The sequence below is a fragment of the Cavia porcellus genome, unplaced genomic scaffold, assembly GCF_034190915.1.
Source record: "Cavia porcellus strain 051 isolate PalLab524CR breed Dunkin Hartley unplaced genomic scaffold, mCavPor4.1 scaffold_19, whole genome shotgun sequence".
Taxonomy (NCBI): domain Eukaryota; kingdom Metazoa; phylum Chordata; class Mammalia; order Rodentia; family Caviidae; genus Cavia; species Cavia porcellus.
The window spans coordinates 65,311,256-65,330,887 of NW_026947502.1; the positions used below are offsets into that span (position 1 = coordinate 65,311,256).

The window sequence follows — 19,632 nt, forward strand, 5'->3', positions numbered from 1 at the left end:
AGACAATTTCTCCCCAAGCTAGAATGTTCCTGAAGATAAGCGCTTGGTTTTGCGAACTTTCATGCCCCATAGCTAGAATGCTTGCGTGTAGGTGGCACTCAATATGCTTGGTGTATGAAACAGGGACAGGATGAAGGACTTCTCTAAATGCAGACATACTGGTAAAGTTCTATTTATATTTAGAAACTTAAATTCTAATCAGTTCACCAGGTGGACACTTGGTCACCAAGAAAATGACCATCCTACCTGAATAGCAACAGGGCATGTCACAATGAACTTACACTTAAGAGAAATGGGGGCAGAAAGGCAGCTAGTGTTACGTTTTTGCGTACAGATGTACCCCAAAAGCCTCAAGCAATCTCAAGCCTCAAAAAGCCCTTAAGGGTTTTTTGGAGATGGGTGAATCTAGACTTTGTGATGGATTCAAGGCCCAATGCTGGGATAAAGAGTGTGAGTGCTACACCCACCCTATAGTGGGTAGCCTACATACAATGTAAGGGACAGACAGGGTTTGCCTCTCAGCTTCCCTTGGTTGCTTTTGCTACGCTCTGCTACCATGAATGGTTGCCCCACTACCCTGTACCACCCTGCCTTGGAGCCAGCCAATTATGGACTAAAACCTTTACAAACAATGTGCTAAATAAATCTTTCCTCCTTTAACTTTGGGTGTTGATTTTCTCCCTTAATTTTTATCTCAGCAATGAGAACAGTAACTAAGATAGCCAATAAAGGAGAGTCACCCTGATCTCCATGCCATGTGCCTCACAGCTTTCACACACTGCATCACAGTCTCCCTGGGGAAACCACCTCACCACTCACCTGGACAGAAAGGCCTCTTTCATGGAGAGCCATGGCATCTCCCTATCCCCCAGCTTGGAGATGACCCAGAACCTGGACACTGGAAAACCTACCTGTTCATGGAGAAGGAAATGGTCAGTTGAAGACAATCAGAGCTGCAGCTGACCAGGAACTACAGAGGCTGACAGATGTTCTCCCGAGGAGATTCAGAGGGGAGAGAAAACAGAAGAGTCCATTGGACATTTTCTGCTGGGACTAAGACACCCCAACATGGACTGGGAACCAATTAGTCATGGGAGGCAAGCACCTGGTGATCACCCAGAGCCCTCAGGGTGTGGTGCTTATTTAGCATCCCATCCAGGTACAGTGCCTTCTGCTGAGGACCCAGGTATACACCCAAGTGAATTACATGGCCTTATTCCTCCTCCTAAGAAAAGTACATCCCCCCACCCCATGAAATACATAAGCCATGTTCTCAAAACTTACCATGTCTTGGAACCACAGGCCTTGTCGTCCTGAAGACTCACTCCCACATGAGGGGCAGGTGCCCCTTGAATTAAAGAATCTCCCAGTCCTTCCAGGAGATTCTCAGGAAATGGCGGGGGGTAGCCCTTTAACCTAGGATCTCTCTTGGAGCCCTGTACCCTGTTCAACTTGGTGTGGACACCTAGCAAGGTGGGCCTGGATCAGGGCCCATCCTGAGCCCTAAGAGTGTGCTAGGGAGGAGGACCAGATAGTAGCTGCTCTGAGGCCAGCTCCGTGGGGCTTGGCCCCAGTGTCTAGTACAGTGCTAGGACAATACCAAAGCAAGTGAGAGGTGCCTGACCATTAGGTTCAGCCCTCTCTGAAGTGAACCAGACCCCAAATTGTTTGAGAGCCAGGTGTTACATAAGGACAACTCCCATCCCCTATTTCCTTCACCATTAGCCTTGTACTACCAGGCTGTCCCCATACTCAACTTCAAGGATGGTTCACCCAATTTCTTGCTTGATTTTTGAAGATGCATCACTACCACTCTTTCTTGGCAATATCCTCAGCTTTGTCTGCTCATTGTGCTGACTGACTTCCCCTCTCTCTCTTCAGGTAAACCCCTACCCGCTCCCTCCGCACTAGCTTATCCTCTTCCCTAAGACTCCTCAATCAGTACTTTGGAAGGGGGCTCACTAAATAGACTACTGCATCACATGTGGGAATTCCATATCAACAATATGTTTTCTGAGCAAGTTACCTCACCTCTCGGAGCCCAATTTCCTGCCTGGCACATGAAAACTGCATAAGTACCTACAGCTTTAAGTTAGGGACTGATGGAAATGCATTTGGTGTTAGCATATGCTTTAGGCAGGCAGGTGTCCCTGAAAAACATCTGGCTGATGGGGACATGTCTGTTACCTCACCTTATGCTCCCCAGCATCTCCCCAAACATCTGTTTCCCTCCACCCTCACAAATCACCCTAACAGGCCCCTGAACCAGCTCTGAGGCAAACTCTGGGCCCATCTTTTTCCTAGGCATTACTGACAGCTCCATCCTGAGCTGCCCACACAAGCTGGCTTCAGCCTCTACCCCTGTCTGGCCATGACTTTGGGTCAACGCACTACCCTTTCTGAGGTTTTTCATTTTTGCTTCCTTTCCATCCCTCCCAGCAAGTTCCTGTCATCCTTCAGATCTCATTTACCAATTATTTCTTCTTTGGTACAGCTGAGGGGAGGCATGCACAGTCACAGGTACTGCTAATCTCAGAACCATAGACAGAGGCCCAGAAATCAGCTGAGAGCAGAAGGCAACAGAGACTGCACGAAGGAAATGCAGGAAGGCAACTCTCTAGGCAGCTGTATCTGCCGGCAGAGGCAGGGCAAGCAGGGAGCCAGGCTGAGGCAGGGAGATCAAAAGAGGGCAGCAGGGCTGGGAAGGGGCAAGGGAGAGGACAGAGCCTGGCTGCAAGGTCAGTGGGGAGGCCGGGTCAGGGGCACAGTACCATCTGTGGCAGCTGAAGCAGTGAGATACAGGGGTTCCAAAGAGGATCTGAGGTCCTGTATGCTTTCCTTGTCCCTTTGTACCTGCCTGGCCTATGGATCTCCTGGTCTCAGTCTCCACATCCAGTACCTTCCTGATCATCCCACTGGCTTAGTGCTGATCCCTCATCTTCTTTTCCTCTCCCATACAGCCCACTATCCTGCCTTCAGGGTTTAACTGTGCAGTCCTCAGGATCCATCCTAGGCCACCTTCAGCCTGCAGCTGCCCACTTGACACTTGAAATTGGCTTCCAGACCTGCTCAAGTCGGTCTCCGTGCTAATGTATCACAGCTGACTTGGACACAACGTGGCTTTGGTCTCTCTACCCTTCGCCTCCAGGCCCCGACCATGGGTAAAACTTTTTTTCTGATTTTAAAATGTCTTAATGTAGCTATGTATGGTGGTGCATGCCTGTAATCTGCAAGAGGATCATAAATGCATGCCCTGGGCAACATAGTGACTTAAGGAGATCCTGGCTCAAAATGAAAACAAAAAGACTAAGGATATAGTTCTGTTAGAAGACCCTGGGTTCAATTCCAGTACTGCAAAAATTAATAAACTCTGAGAAAAACAGAAAAGAGGGCTCAGGTTGCCTTCACAGAGCTAGCTGGAGGCAGGACAGGTGGGGACAGTGGCCAAAGGACTGCTTACCTTGTTATTCATCTCAACCTCGGTATTATCATGCCAGAGGAGCCCTTCTCCGGGTCAGTGAGGCTCTGCTCCTCCCACCACTCTTTTTTTTTTTTTTTAATTTAAGGGAAAAAAGAAAAGAAGAAAAAAAAAAAAAAAACAGAAAAAGGGTACAGATTATACAGATTTTCAGAAAAAATAAACAGTAGGAAATCACTAGTTAATAGATTACATATTGTCATCTTAGAAACAGTCGTTCAAGTTACAAAATTAAAGCATATAGAGTGGACATTCAAACAGTCTCCCACCACTCTTGAGGCCTCCCCGGGCCTCTCCACGTGAATCCCGGTGGGGAGTGGGGCAGAGACCTGGAGACAAAGCATGGCCTGCAGAACACTGATTATCTCTTAGTATAGGGATAAGTCCCAGAAAGCTTCTGCAGGGACTGGCACCGCTGAGCTTTCTAGAGTTGAAAACTAGGGAAGGCAGGGCACATGAGGAGGGGCAGCACACAGCCCACTGGATACTGAAGATATCGGTGCGGACCTCACCTCCACACTCTCCCTAGTCACCCCCACCCGCGCCCGGTGACCGTGCCCCCACCACTCGCAGAACCAGCTCTTGACCACGCCCCACACTCTTCTAGACCCAGGCCTGTGACCACGCCCCGGTGGCCACGCCCAATACCTGCCACAAGCCCGGCCCCTTCACGCGCACCTTGCTCCCACACCTCCTTGGACCCTTCGGTGACCACCAATCATCCTTAGCCCTGACAAGGCCCCGCGTCCTACCTCCTGACCACACCCGAACCTCCCCCGGCCGCGCCTCAAGATCCTGGCTCCACTCGCTGTTTGTGGACCCCAACCCCGCGGGCCCTCGAAGCCGCCCCTGGGAAACCAGGTGCCTGGGCGCCTTCTGTCCGTCCTAATCTCCTAATCGCTGCCCGATCGGCTGGGCCCGGGCCTGACACAGGCCGGAAACAAGGCCCGCCCAGCCGCTCTAGGACAGGGAAGACTGCAGTCTCAGTGGTTATAGTGCCCCTTGTATTGGAAGGAGAGGGGGAGGGAGCTCATGTTGCCCTTCCCCTTTCCTGGCCTTCTTTTGGTACTGGGAATTGAACTCAGGACCTTGCACTTGCCAGGCAGGCACTTATGCAGCTGAGCTACAACCCCGGGCCTCTGGCTCTACTTCTTAGAATGTCTGAATATGACTTAGGAGATCTTTAGAGGTGAGGACTTTGAGACTGGTGCTGCTGGGCATCCATCAGTCTTCAGACGGATTTAGCTGAGGGCACGCTCTATGGAGGGACCTAAGGATAGTGCATTACTGCCATTGTTTCTTTACTGAGGTCTTTCTCCTGAGTTTTGGTATGTAAATCATCGTAGAAGAAAAGCATGAGATTCCTCCAGGAAAAATTTTTACTCCTTTCTGTCTGAGTGAAGCTCTTCCTGGGTGAAAGTGTCCCCAAACCGTTGGTGTTCCAACAGGTGAGGAGGATGACTTCGTGCACTGAAGAAAGTGCCTGGGGTAGTGAGGAGGAGACATGTAGATATACAGCAGGCCTGTGGCTGTGTGTGTGTGTGTGTGACTAGGGGTTGAACCCAGGGGCTTTGCATTAAGCTACATCTTGAGCCCTTTTTATTTTGAAATCTTTATTTTGAAATGAAGTGTTACAAGTCGCAGCAAAATTAGCCAGGCAGTGCTCAAACTTGTCACATACCCCAACCCCTGACAGCCTACCAGTGTACTGTGATTACAGGTGGGTGCCACTGTGACTAGCTGTGGCATTAAACTTTGATAGGATGTGACTGGTTGGGGGAGACACATAAAAGGGCCCCTTAGGAAGGCCATATCAAAAGCAAGACTGAGGCGGGTGTGGTGGCGCACACCTTTAATCCCAGCATTTAGGAGGCTGAGACAGGAGGATTGCTGTGAGTTCAAGGCCAGCCTGGGCTACAAAGTGAACTCAAAGCTAACCTGAACTACATAGTAAGACTCTATCTCAAAAATAATAAATAAATAAATAAATAAATAAATAGCTAGCAAGCTAGGACTGGAAGTCTAACTCAGTAGTACAACACTGGTAGCATTGGAAAAGCTTTGGGTTCAATCCCCAGCACTGAAAGAAAAGGGAGGAGGCTTAAAACCAAATCTATAATGAGAAAGCCACATCAGCTCTTATCTAGGTCTCCAGCCTGCTGTTCTGCAGATTCAGCACCTGTCAACCTCTACAATTCCCTGGAAACAGTCTGTCCGTCTCTTCCCATACACACATGCACACACACACACGCACATGCACATGCACATGCATGCTGTTGGTTGTTTCTCTAAAGAACTCTAACACAGAATCCAAAACCATATGCTGAAGTCACTAGTGTCACATTCTGTTTCATTGATTTACTGATCCTTGAAATGTTAATGAGATTGTTGGTGCACAATTATAATATTAAAACATTTGTGTAAAATACCAAACTTACAGGTGTTTCATGATCAATTAGAGGTCTCTGGCCAAGTTACTGTTCTGCTGTTTCAGCTAAGTTCAGCTGACCTTGACAGTGTGTACAGCTCGCCTGCAGAATTGCCTATACCTTACGGCACCCTGGGCTATTCCAAGGATGCCCTTAACTATGCTTATTCTGTAAGGGCTTCCTCTCCTTGTTTCTATTGTTTCAAGACTAGCCTGCCTTTATGTAACCAATTATATAATGTTTTGTGACTTGTTTTCTATCTCCCACTTCTAAATTCTATATAAACGAAACTCTTCCTAAATTCAGCGCTCTTGCCTTTGTGGAATTATCCTCAACAGTCCACTGGCATAAAGATTAAACATTGTCGTCTTATCTCCTTGGTGAAAAAAAAAAAAAGCATTGGCTGAGAGTTCTTTAAGGAGCTGGAATTTTAGGTCAGTGGCACAAGTGCCTGCCTGGCAAGTACAAGGTCATAAGTTCAATCCCTGATGATACCAAAAAAAAAGAGCATTGTCTTATCTCCTTGGTGCAGAGTATTTCTTTTTTTTTTTTTAATTTAAAGAGAAAGAAACAAAAAAAAAGAGTAGAAATAATACAGAATTACAGAAAAATAAACGGTAAGAAATCACCAGTTGATAAGTTACACATTGTCATCTTAGAAATATCTGTTCAGGTTACAAAATTAAAGTATGTAAAATGACATTCAAATAGTGACAAGTGCAGAGTATTTCTTTTGGTTTGGCCTGGCTTGGGAATTTTCCCACAAGATCTAATCTGAACATTTCCACCTAGAGTTGTCCCCTGAACTTTTTGCAGGAGTGGATGTGTTCACCTACAGTGTCCTGGGCTGGCTGCACCTGTTCTACCCATTGAAAGGGTTTTGGGCCTAGGCAGGACACTGTAGCCGGCAAAGCCAAGGAGCGCCTATCTCCCCCACCCTTAGGAATCTACCTCTGGTGCCAAACTAAGACCAATGGGCTACCTGTGCATCCCTGATGCCCCCTTAGGTTCCACCCCAAGCCGAGGCTACTTGTGTGCCTCACTCCACATGTTCCACGGAGAGATCGCCAGCCCTGCGGTGGAGATGCCATGCCCCGGGGGATCCGGGTGTCTCTCCCCACATTCCCCAAATAAAGGTCATTTATATTTCATACTTCTTATCTTTTCAGCCGCCGCTGGTCCAACCCCACAGTTCTATCACCCATGAGCCACAGCTGGGTATGGAGACATACGCTGCAGCTATTGTGACTGAGGAAATGATATTTAATTTTAACATAAATGGGAGACTGGGAGATGAGTGCTAGAGGACACAGTACATCTACCACAGGGCTTCTCAGCCCCAGCACTATTAATATAATGTCTTGGGGCTGGGTAAGTCTTCACTGTAAGGGGCAGAAGGCTACCCTATGCACTGTAAAGTGAGCAAGCAGCAGGACTGGACTCCACCCGCAGGATACCTCACTGGACCCCTGAGCCTTTGGTGGAGGAGAACTTCGACCTTATTTGGTAGAAAGCAAAGTAAAAAATGGCCCCTATGAATAACACCTCTTCCCCTCTGCAGGCAGCTCCTTTGAAGAGGCTACAAGTATTATAGGCAAGGGGTCACAGGCAGGAAAAAGGATAAAATAGGACCTCATTAATTCACTAAGAAAATTAATCAGAATCTTACTAAAAGCAACTTTTGCCTCTGCAGTTAGACTGCAACAGTCAGAAAGACAAAGATCAAGAAAGAGAAAAACCAGACCAGGGAAGGCACCAGGTAACACAATTAACAAGAATTTAACAGGAAGAGTCAGCAGACAAAATGGGGAAGTAGTGAGAAACATAAAAAACCAAGATAACCAGCTCCCACTCTCACCAGATAAAATACAAACGAGACAAGGGACAGGCACCTAAGGATTCTTATTTAATTTATATAAAAGACACACAACTATACATATGTACTTCTATGTACATTCTCATATTAGCATCACTATACCACTATATCAGATACACACATGGCCCCTTAATTTCTAACTCTCAGCTGCCCTTCTAGGAGGCTCCCTCTCCTCACACTTATCACAAAAAAGCAGAAAGAAATCAAATGGCCAAAAGAATGTAGACAGAGGTACCCAGGCTATGGTCACTGACAGCCATAGAGCCAGACTGTTAGACGTTCCAGATGCTAGGACTGGGGTTTTAGCTCAGTGGCACAAGTGCCTACCAGGCAAGTGTAAGATTGTGAGTTTGATCACCACTACCAAAAAAAAAAAAAGTTCCAGATGCTCATTGTGGGGTAGGGACACTGGTCTTAAAAAGCTGAGAATAGGGGCTGGGGGTTTAGCTCAGCAGCATAAGCACCTGCCTTGCAAGCAGGCGGTCGTGAGTTTGATCCCTGGTACCGATAAAAATGAAAAAGACAAAAAAAAAAAAAAAAAAAAAAAGCTGAGAATAAAAACCCACAGGTACTTACTTTTTAATGGCCATTGCTCTTCCTATGTTCTCTTTTCCATCCTTTCAAAATAAACCATCTTGTTTTATTTTAAACTCTGCCTCTTTAATTCAGGGCTGGTGCTGAGAGTTTACGATCCCAATAGCTGCGTGTTCCAACACAGCGGTGGTGTGGGTGTACACCTCTAGACATGACAGTGTCATCAACCTAAACTAACACAGGTCAGGTCAACATCCAGCTCAGAAACCTCTCTGGTTTGCCCACTGTCTACAAGATCCCATCTAAACACCACTGCTCATCCCTCCTGACACTCAGCTGCAGTTGCTCCTCCCCACCTGGGGAGTAGGATGCACTCCCCTGTGCCGCTGCTCTGGTGGGTCATAAGGCTGGTTTGCCAAATCACCTTGATCTGATTTGCGAACTTAGCAAGCCATTGGTTTAAGAAACAAGCTTGACTACATTCTTTAAATTCAACTAGACTTTCCATGAATAGATCTTTTGAATGCATTCAATGACTAGTCTCTTCTAGAACTGTGTTAGTTCCTTTTGAGGAACTGTTATTTCCAGTCAATTTGATATAGCGGAATGAAACTCCCAACCTACTAGGTGTCCCAGTATAAGTTCATGTTCTCTAAAATCAAAGAATGAATTTTAGGAACAATGGAGGCTAAGAGCAGAATGTATTTATTGAGAGAAAGCAAGCTTCTGTCAGAGACAGAAGAGGTCCCAAATTGGGTTGCCAAACACTGTCTTTTCTAAGGACTTTTATAGAGTAAAACCACAAGGTGAGACAGGTCCAAGGTGAGGAAAACCAGGGAACTCACAAGGTGGGCATAAGGTGGGACAGAACTATGGTTAAGCAATAAGATTAACTGCTCAGGTAAAATTGATTAAATCGGGAACAAATGAGGACCCGAGTCACATAGCAACCTGGCATGTGTAAAAAGCAGTGACTGCCAGCTGGGGATTTAGCTTAGTGGCATAAATGCTTGCCTAGCAAGCACAAGGTTTTGAGTTCAATCTCCAATACAAAAAAAAAAAAAAAAAAATCAAACCCAAACAAAAAGCAATGACTTCCCATAGGCAGTTAGGATGGTAAAATGCTGACTTTCTCAGGGTGATAGAGAGCTATTTAGAATATCAATCCTTAAGATCTGGGTGCATTTGTTTGATCTTTTGTCTTGAAGCCTGGCCCACAGCAGTAGGATCTGTCTTCCCCACTTGTAGGCTATCTGGGCTTCTGCACTAGCTCATTTTGAGGACCTAGCCCTGTCTGACTGCCTATAATATTTCTGTCTAACTTAGTTGCCTGTAACACTTTTGTTAGAGTATTCTAGTGCAATAGAGAAGCAAAAAGTACAAAATGAACAGATTTATTGAGTTGAGGACGTGGAAAGGAGCAAACAACCTATGGTGATTGAGCTGTCTTCTTTGACCAAATACAGAGAGGCACAAGGTTATATGACCTCTGATTGGAAGTGGTGCATGATGACGTATGAGGGACCGATTAGAATTCTCTGAGCGCGCAGACAGGAAGGGGAGTTGCAGTTAGAGCTGGAGAAGAATGCCCACTGCTCTTCCTGAATAGCTATATTCTCTTTTTCCGTCCTTCCATTTTTTTTTTTTTTTTTTTCCGTTTTCCGTCTTTTTCATTTTTATCAGTACCGAGGATCGAACTCATGACTGCCTGCTTGCAAGGCAGGCGCTTATGCCGCTGAGCTAAATCCCCAGCCCCCCATCCTTTCAAAATAAACCGTCTTGTTTTATTTTAAACTCTGCCTCTTTAATTCAGCTTTGGCCTTCCTCCACATTAGATTACCGCCATAATTGTACAGTAATTTATACTAGGGCCAGAATCTTTTACTTTCAAAGGTAATTTTTCTGTTTTCCTAACTTTTCAGTATTTCTAGGACTTGTAAAATAATCATGTTGAATGAGTCATTCACCAAATCTACACATTTCACAGTGAACTGAAAAAGAAACATTTGGGATGACGCTTGAGACTACAAAAGTAACAGCCTTGGTTTCTTTTCTTGAGAGCTTGTTTGGAGGTTCTAGCAGGAGAGCACAGCTACTCCTATACCCTTGACCGAGGAATGGTCCTCCTGTATACCCTTGACGGAGGAATGGTCCTCCTGTATCGGGGGTGGTCATCCTCTTCAACCGAGCATGAGCACGCAGCTTCGGAAGGGACGCACATGGATGCACATGGATTGTTGAGGGAGGAAGGGGACACTCGCCTAGCCAGCCAGATCAGCTGAATCAACTCTGGCAGTCAATGGGGTGACAGATGTCGCAGCCAGATAGCCCTCACATCCCTTGGTTTCTTTTGTGTGGCAAGGAGGTGACCAGATGGATGATTTCTTTTAATATCAGAGATACTTCAACTTTTATTGTTTTTTTGTTTTTGTCTTTTGAGACAAGGTCTCCCTATGTAGTTCAGGCAGGCCTTGGGCTCACTTTGTAGCCCAGGCTGGTCTTGAACTCACAAGCCATTCTCCTTCCTCAGCCTACCAAGTGCTGGGATTACAGGAGTGCACCACCATGCCAGGCTTGAGGGTTTTTTCTTTTATTGGCTTTTGAAGCAGCGTGCCTTTTAAAAAGCCTGGTAAACTACTGAAACATTTTTTAAATCAGGAAATCAATGTTAAGGTCATCATTGTCACAGTTTTGTGTCATGTATCATCATCTGAACTTTGTCTCAGAAGCATTTAGAACATGCTCTTATGAGACTATTTAGCTTGGAATTTATGTTATCTATTAACTTTACTGCTTTCACAGTTCCACTAGTTAACTGACACAAAAATGTACACCTTTATTGTTGAATGAAGACTTTTCTAGCCATGTGTTGGGGAGAGACTGCACAGAGCAAGAGGACATATTACATTATTCACAATAGAAAAATGAATAGTCCCTAGCTGCCATGCTCTGCAGGTTGACTCTCCAGCCACCCACAAGGAATGTCTTATTTACAAAATAGCAAATGTCACACTTGATGGGGTGGTGGGTGTTTCCAAAATAAGCCACTTGTATAGCTTGTCCTCATTTTCTCACACATAGAAAATAGCAGATAGGTGGAAATCAGTATCTGGTTTGTTTGTTTGGTTTGGTTTGGTTTGGTTTCTGGGACAAGGTCTCACTATATAGCTCTCAGTTATCCTCCTAAGTGCTGAGATTACAGGTATGCACTACCATGCCCAGCTGTTTTGTTTTTAAGATATGGATGCCCAGGCTGGTCTCAAATTCCTGGGACCCAGTGATCCACCTGCTTCAGCCTCCTGAGTAACCGGGACTACAGCCACATCCAGCCTGCATCTATTAGGTGTTGCCCTCTTAGCCCCTCATCACATGGGTTTCTCTTTTGATGAGGGAGTTTTCCTACAACTTGTAGGTCATCTCCGTAGACAATCTGATTAATCACAGGGCAAAATATATGTGATCAAGCTCCATGTGTTTGAGCAGGTACCCCACACCTCTACATCTGACCTGGCAGAGCCTTTGCTCCCCTCAGGGCTGGCTGTGAGTGAGGTGAGTGACAATGTTAGAGATCACTCTGTCAAATATTCAGCTGTGTTAGCTATGTATAAATGTCATTCACAAAAATTTAAGTACATGTGGCTTTTAATTGTGACAAATGAGCTCACTCATTAGGACAAAAATGCAAATTAAAACTACACTTTCCCATGAGATGGTTAAGGACTTGTTATCTGCTGACACAGGATATGTGGGAAGTAATATTTGCTGCCAAAGGTGGTGTGGAGTTGGGGTGGCCTCCATGGTCAACAGAGTAGCATCTCTCCCTAAGAAAACATCTAGACTCTTTGCCTCACAATTCTACTCCCTGAAATTGCCTAGACATGTGATAAAGTGTACATAAGATAGTCAATTAAATATGTTTGTGGCCACAAAAGACTGGAAATAACATAAAAAGTCTTTGGTCATTTTATCAATTATGGTGAATAATTCTTGAGAACACCACATCCTGCTGAAGAGAAGTAGGATTATATTCCTTAGCTAGAAAGACCTACAGAGATGCACTGTTCCATGAGATTTTAAAAGTATTTTAAGAGGGCTGAGAATATAGCTTAGTGGTACAGCACCTGCCTGGCAAGCATGAGGTTGAGTTTAATTCCCACTATCAAAAAAAAAAAAAAAAAGTGGCAGGGGAACAGGGGAGAATCTCACAGCTCACTGCAATGGCCCTGAGTTCAATTCCCAGTACCAAGACATAAAACAAAAACAACTATGAGGAGAAAGCTGGAGCTACAGTTTGGGTACATTTTCAGAGTGCTTTCTAGCATGAAGGAGCTGCCATCTGGCCACACATCAGAGGCCTGGTAGAGGAGCCTAGGATTCACAGTGGTCCTTATACCTAGGTTTCAGAAAGTGTCCCAACTCAGCCCAAGGATTCTTCTACCAAGTCCCCTATGCTGGTGAAGAGGTCTTGGTACCACATGATGTATCCCAATGATAGATTCTAGGTTCTTGTATTCGGCAAGCAAAGAATTGCAGTGTACAGTTATAGGACATAATGGAAAGGTGGGCTGAGGGCAGGTCTGTGCCAACAGAAACAAAAAGGAGACATGAATGGAAAAGTGGTGTTGGAGCAGCAGGGAAGTAAGCACACAGATCAATTAGGCTTAGAGATTTTAAAAGATGTGCATACCACCTCGGGTGCCTCTCATTGGATCTCTGGATAAGACTGATAGAAACGATTGGGTGCTGAGTCATCTCAAGGAATTTTAGTATGTCTCTCCTAGAATCCACTCTGATTTAATCACATGCATGAGATGCAATCTCTGTGTATGAACCTTAAGAGGTTTGAGTGGGCAAAAGGTCAGGCTATGGGACCTACCATGAATATGCTCTGGCCTAGTTTTAGAAATTTCCTGGGTCTTTTTTTATTTCTTCTTCTATCAGGACAGTGGAAATTCAGGTAGATGAAGGAGTGTAGCCTCCTAGCATTAACTGTGCTACCTGTACTAGTCTGATCTGACTGCCCTAAAGAGTTGCATGGTGTCACTCATGGAGCAGATCTGGGTCTTCCTTGCATTATGTGTGGGGGAACTTAACATCTTTCAGAGAAGGTGGGCTATAATCTCTAATACAGATAGCCTTGACACACTAATAAAAAGAAACACAGGCAGAGAAGATAGATTAGGAGGCAGGATTCACCGAGATGCTCTAAATAGGAAATATACTCAACCTCAAAGAAGGTTAATAAACTGAAAGTCAAAGATGAGAAAACAATGCTCTATGTGACAGGGAACCAGAGAGAAATAGGGACAACTTGCTCAGCAGCTGCAGGTAGGTTGGAAAGTCATGACACTTTTGTACAGTGGAGAACTACTCAGCTAGAAGGAAGGAAAACCTTGTGGCTTCAGTCAGTACAGGAATACAGCTCAAGATCAAGCTCAGGGGTAAAAAGGTTCAGCACCACTCAGATAACGGGTTGCTCCTCAAGTCTAAAAACTAAAGGAGCTAGAAAAACCCAAAATATACAAAGCATCCTGAGAAAGGGAAAGGTGAGGAACTGCCTAAAAAAGGAAGGCAGGGGACATTGTTAATAGTGTGTCAGGATTTAAAAGCCACATTAGTCTTATTGCTCTGTTTAGTTTGATTTTATTTTGTTCCAGTCTGTCTACTCATACTAGATTTGAGGGCACAGACAGCAATCCCCAAAATAGCAGGCTATACTATGGTAACTATCCTTAATTTCCTATTAACTTAAAACTGAAGCCCTGTATTACTTACATTGTCTTACTATGACTGATCGTATTTGAAACTGGTTAGACCACTGTTTTGTCTTGACTGATTTTATTCGAATTTGGTATGCTTGATAGTATCAAGTCTAAGAGTAGAGGCAACTACTCTGAAGATGACAAGATGTAATAAGATACCTATTCCCGTTTGATTATTAACTGCTTTCGAAGTCCTACAATGTCTCCAATGTTGTTTTTATTAAAATTGCTATGTAATGCTATGTTCAGTTATATTACGTCTGATGATGTAGAAATTCTATTGAAAATAATAAGAGAAAGTATAGTAACTACTGTAGATCGCCCAGTATTGTGGTTTTATGTCTTTTTCTATGAATTTGTTTTGTTGTCTTGTTTTGATCTGTTTTTCCATATAATACAGAAAGGATAGATACACAGAGATTCATACATGTGTAGAATTTCTAAACAATTTATGGGAACAGATTATACAATGCATGATGTAATGAACAGATACTCTGAAGAGACACTAAGATACCAAGTGCTAATTCTGTAGCATTATGATATAAAACCTAGCAATACTATTATTCACTGTTCAGAGTGATATTATTCAGTCTCATGTTTAATTTCAGCATACATAAAGATAAGGACAGCTACTTCTAAGAGAATGAGAGACATTATGGCAGTCATTGTTGACTCCCACAATGTCAGGTCTTGAAGACCTAAAAAGCCTTCATCATCCTGTTATGATTAAATTAGTTCTATAATGTTCAGTATGTATTCAATATGTGTGAAGATGGGGACAACTATTTGGAAGAAAACTAGAGACGATAAGATAGACAGTGAAAATCTCCAGTGGACTTGCTTTGAAATCCGTGTTTCTTAAAATTGTTTCCTTATGATGTTTCGTTTTGTTATGTTTAATCTTACCCTCTTTAAAATTAAAACAAACAAAAAACCTTTCAAACTCCAAAACCTGAATGTGTGTGGGGTTGGGTTCCCAGAAGCAGATTCTGAGATTAGGATTCCTGTAAAAATCTTTTTTTTTTTTTTTCCTTTTTCATCGGTACCAGGGATCAAACTCACAACTGCCTGCTTGCAAGGCAGGTGCTTATGCCGCTGAGCTAAATCCTCAGCTCCTAAAAATCTTTTTATTAGGAAGCATTCAAAGACCAGGCAGGGTGGGAATTAGCAGTGGGTCTGAGAAAGAAAGGAGATCAAATTGAAACCAAGAGGTTAAAATGGTTCTCTAGCTTTCTCATGCAAGAATAAAACTCCAGCTCTTGGACCAACAAGGTTTCAACAGAATCAGATTTTCAACATTTCTGGGGCCCTCTGGTGGGCCAAAGGCTAGCTGAATATAAATGGGGTATTTCCTAGCTTTTGTTCTACTTAAATCCATAAATTGGAGTGGTTCTATGTGGTGGGGTGGGGTAGGGGTCAGAGCAGCAGACAACTGTTTCCCAACTGGGCCAAATTATGAATAAAGTAATTTTTCTATTTTTATTGGCTTTTCTCAGATTTTGATGGCAGACAGACAAAGTCCAGATAGTAGGGGGTCAAATTTACACCTCTGTTTGGAAGTCCTGGTAACAAAAGACTTGGCAGATGACAGTTCAGTGCTAGAGAAGAGTCTGGAGACCGAAGGTCATCTCAGAGCTGTCCAGGGAGCCAGGTAAATACACTTCTGCAGTGGTCACTAACAGTTGTAAACAGTGGGTCCTAAAGCCCAAGAGAGCCCTCAAGAGGATCAAGGACTGAGGAGCTGAGGTGCGAAATGACACAGAAGCTGAAGGATGTGGTGGAACGGCAAGAGGCAGTCTAATCTGAATTTGAGGATCTTACTTGCTTGAGGAACTACCAAACTGTTTTTGCAAAGGAACAATCCCATTTTAGACATCCTATCAGCACTTGTTACCGGCTGCCTTTTTTTTTTATACTGGAGCTTGAACTCATGACCCCATGCTTGCCAGGCAGGCACTAAGGCCACTGAGCTAAATCTCCGGCCCCATTGTCTGCTTTTTTTTTTCCAACAGAACCATAGTTAATGGGTATGAAAAAAATGGTGCTTTTTGGTATTTTACTCTTATTAATAAAAAATAATCTTATACAAATACGACGATATGCTTTTCTTTACAAAACATTTTCCCCTATTAAATGATAATCATATTCTACCCTACTTGCAACTGAGACCTTGACCGGCGCAGCCCCCCAATGAGACAGGAGAGGCTTCAGGTGGTAACAGGAACTGCCGCTCTATTTACGCGAGCTCTGGTTTATATATTCGGCAGTGACCAATCACAAGCTGCCTATCTGACTGTGGCCAATCACAGGCTGCCACGAGGAAGCAGGGCGAATACGGAGTGAGCACGAGATGCGCAGGGGTTGGCTAATTTAGAGAGGGACGTAGCACATTGCGGAAGCTGACGTGGTCTTATCGTCCTGGGCGGGGTGTGTTGAGCGCCTGCGCCCGACAAGACCTAAGTCTTCCACAGGTTCATGGACACCAGCAGAAGACTAGACTCTTGGGTTGAAGACAAAGGATTTTATTACTCATGATAATCACAATAGCCAGAGCATTAGCATTTCATGTAACAATTCCCTGAGCTCTAGTTTCCCCGGGAAGGGCAAAAGAGGACCAAGTGACATCTCACATACAGCCAGGTTACATTACAGGAGAAAGGCCCTGAGCATAGGGAATCTGAATTTTTTATACTAGACATTCAGCCCTTTGTCCTAGGAAGATGCTATCTCTATCTCTTAAGGCTATTTGCTATATATAGCTGAGAGAAATGATAGCCTACAGGCAAAAACACAAAACATGCAGAAACAGTAGGAACCCACGAAGAACTGCCACCCCACTACTTAGCAAAAACTATAGATATTAATGCCCCGGCTCATTGTGGTTCTGATTTCCATTTGCCCATGACAAATGATATTTTGAATCATTTCATGTGTTTATTGGTCATTTGTATATCCTTTTGCAAAAATAATCAAGTCCTTTGTATTTGTATCATTGAGTTGTAAAAGTTATCTGTGTTCTGGATGTTAAGTCCCCTAGTACATAGATGATTTGTGTTTATTTTCACTCCTGCTATAGGTTGTCCTTTCGTGTGTGTGTGTGTGTGTGTGTGTGTGTTGTGCTGGGAACAGAAACCAAGAGGGTCTCTTGCTTTCCTGCTGATACTCCCAGCCTCCCTTCACACTGTTGTTGTCCTACAGGTCAATGGGCTTCATTTTGGCAGATCTGTACATGTACATAACATACTGTGATGATTTTCACACCACCCAGTCACCCTCCCTATTTTCTAGAGATTAATTCTTGATTTTGACATGCTCCAATATTTTAATTTTCCATTTTCATTTCTGGTGTCTTTTGCAGTTCATCTGCTTACGTTTTTGTTCACCCATCCTATTGTTTCTTTTAAAATTTCATCATCTCAGGGGCTGGGGATTTAGCTCAGCAGCATAAGTGCCTGCCTTGCAAGTATGTGGTCATGAGTTTGATCCCTGGTACCGATAAAAAGAAAAAGACAAAAAAAAAATTTCATCATCTCACTGGCATGGTGATACACACTTGTAATCCCAGCAGTCAGCAATCGGAGGATCACCATAAGTTCAAGCCCAGCATGGGCTACACAGTAAGTTCAAGATCAATCTAGAGTACATGGCAAGGTCCTGTCTCAGAAAGCAAAACAAACAAAACCAAAAACAAAGTGTTTTTATCATCTCTGCTTTATTTATTTATTTATGCTTTCTTTATATTTTCTTTCTTTCTTTCTTTCTTTTTTTTTTTTTTTTCTTTTTCCTTTTTATCGGTACCAGGGATCGAACTCATGACTGCCTGCTTACAAGGCAGGCGCTTATGCCGCTGAGCCAAATCCCCAGCCCCTATATTTTCTAATATTCTTCATCTATCTCCTTAAATTCAACATTTAACTTTTTAACATTAATTCTTGATTTATAATTATTGAAGGACATTAAAGTATTTGCCTAAAATTTGTAAATTAATGAAGTGGTCAGTAATCTATATCAGGAATTGATTAACATTTCAAGCTCTGGGGCCGCCGGTTTAGCTCAGCAACGTAAGCACCTGCTTGGCAAGTGCAAGGTGGTGAGTTCGATCCCTGTACCCACCCACCCCCAAAATTCAAGCTCTGGGTAGTAGAAGTTAAAGAACAGGAAAGGAAAGGGGAAAAGACAAGACATCACAAATTTGATGGGAAGGAAATAGACGAAAAGAGAAACAGGGCTGAGGATGTAGTGTAGTGGTAGGGTACTTGCCTAGCACGTGCAAGGCCCCATGAGAGAGACAGAGAGAGAGACAGAAATTCAGGATAAATGGCTGAAAAACTCAGACTTCATGGAATTCGTTTAATAAATATGGAGAAGCAGGTATTATAATTTGTCTGTAATTTTCTTCTGCAAGTTAATAGTTTTACTTTGGAATCACCAAGATTTAGAGGGGATATTATTTTCTTTAAGCTTTTGAAATTAAACTTTAAATTTTTTCCCACAGGAAAGTTGGAAAAAAAAAACTTTAAATTTTTAAGAAGATACTATGTATAATATCTATTGAATATATATATTTCAGATTAGTAGTGGAGCTGCATCCCTAGCCCCGTTTATTTTTCATTTAGAGTTAGTTAGAGACAGGGTCTCACTAAATTGCTAAATTGCCCACGCTGGGCTCTAACTTTCAATCCTCCTGCTTCTACCTTCTCGAATGCTGGGATTGCAGATGTGCAATACCACCGCTGGCTTTGTATATGTTTATTATATATATCTTTGTATTTTTTGTATATTGTATATATAAAGTTATATATATTGTTATGAAATATATATACACTGTGGAATGGCTAAACCCAGCTAATTACCATGTGCATTATCTCATATGTCTTTATTTTTGTGGTAAAAAGACTTGAAAAATCTACTCTTACAGCAATTTTCAGGAATATAATACACTGAAGTGGATCTTGGTGATGCACACCTGTAATTCTGGAAGACTGAGACAGGAGGATTGAAAAGTCAAGTCCAGCCTGGGCAACTCAGTGACTCTGTAAGACCCTGTGTCAAAATAAAAAACAAAAAAATGGGCTGGGGAATATAGGTCAGGGCAAAGGCCCTAGGTTCAACTCCCAGTAACATACACACATCACACTCACACACACATCACACTCACACACACACACACACACACACACACACACACACACACACACACACCATAAAGCTAGAATTTTTCTTTTTTCTTTCCTTTATTTATTTATTTGAGACAGGGCCTTGCTATGTAGTCCAAGTTAGCCTTGAACTCATAGTGATCCTCTTTCCTCAAGCCTCCCCAGTGCTGGAATTACAGCATGTGCCACTGTACCCGGCTGTGAAATATTTTTATCACCTGTAATATTTTTAAAAGTTAAGAATATCAAGATCTGGCAAGCATTCAGAGAAACAAAACTCACCATTGACAAGTACTTTAGAAAGTTTGGCAGCTTCTTAAAAGTTAAACATAAGGGGCTGGGGATTTAGTTCAGCACACACACAAAAAAGCAAATGTAGCTACTGTATTCAACCAAA

General features: G+C 43.4%; 1 protein-coding gene across 8 annotated transcripts in view; it reads right to left on the reverse strand.

The window, feature by feature from the left end:
* Window positions 1–19,632, reverse strand: part of Arhgap39 (Rho GTPase activating protein 39) — a 160,662-nt gene that overhangs the window by 100,578 nt on the left and 40,452 nt on the right. Inside the window, exons 1-3 of one of the 8 annotated variants that reach the window (XM_063231288.1) lie at window positions 4,231–4,444; window positions 3,461–3,542; window positions 820–911 (exon numbers count right to left, since the gene is read on the reverse strand). The gene's annotated coding sequence lies outside the window, so the exon portion shown is untranslated. Of the gene's footprint in view, window positions 1–819; window positions 3,543–4,230; window positions 4,445–19,632 lie in introns of those variants that run through there. The other 7 variants (XM_063231287.1, XM_063231286.1, XM_013145790.3 and 4 more) reach the window with 7 other exon arrangements.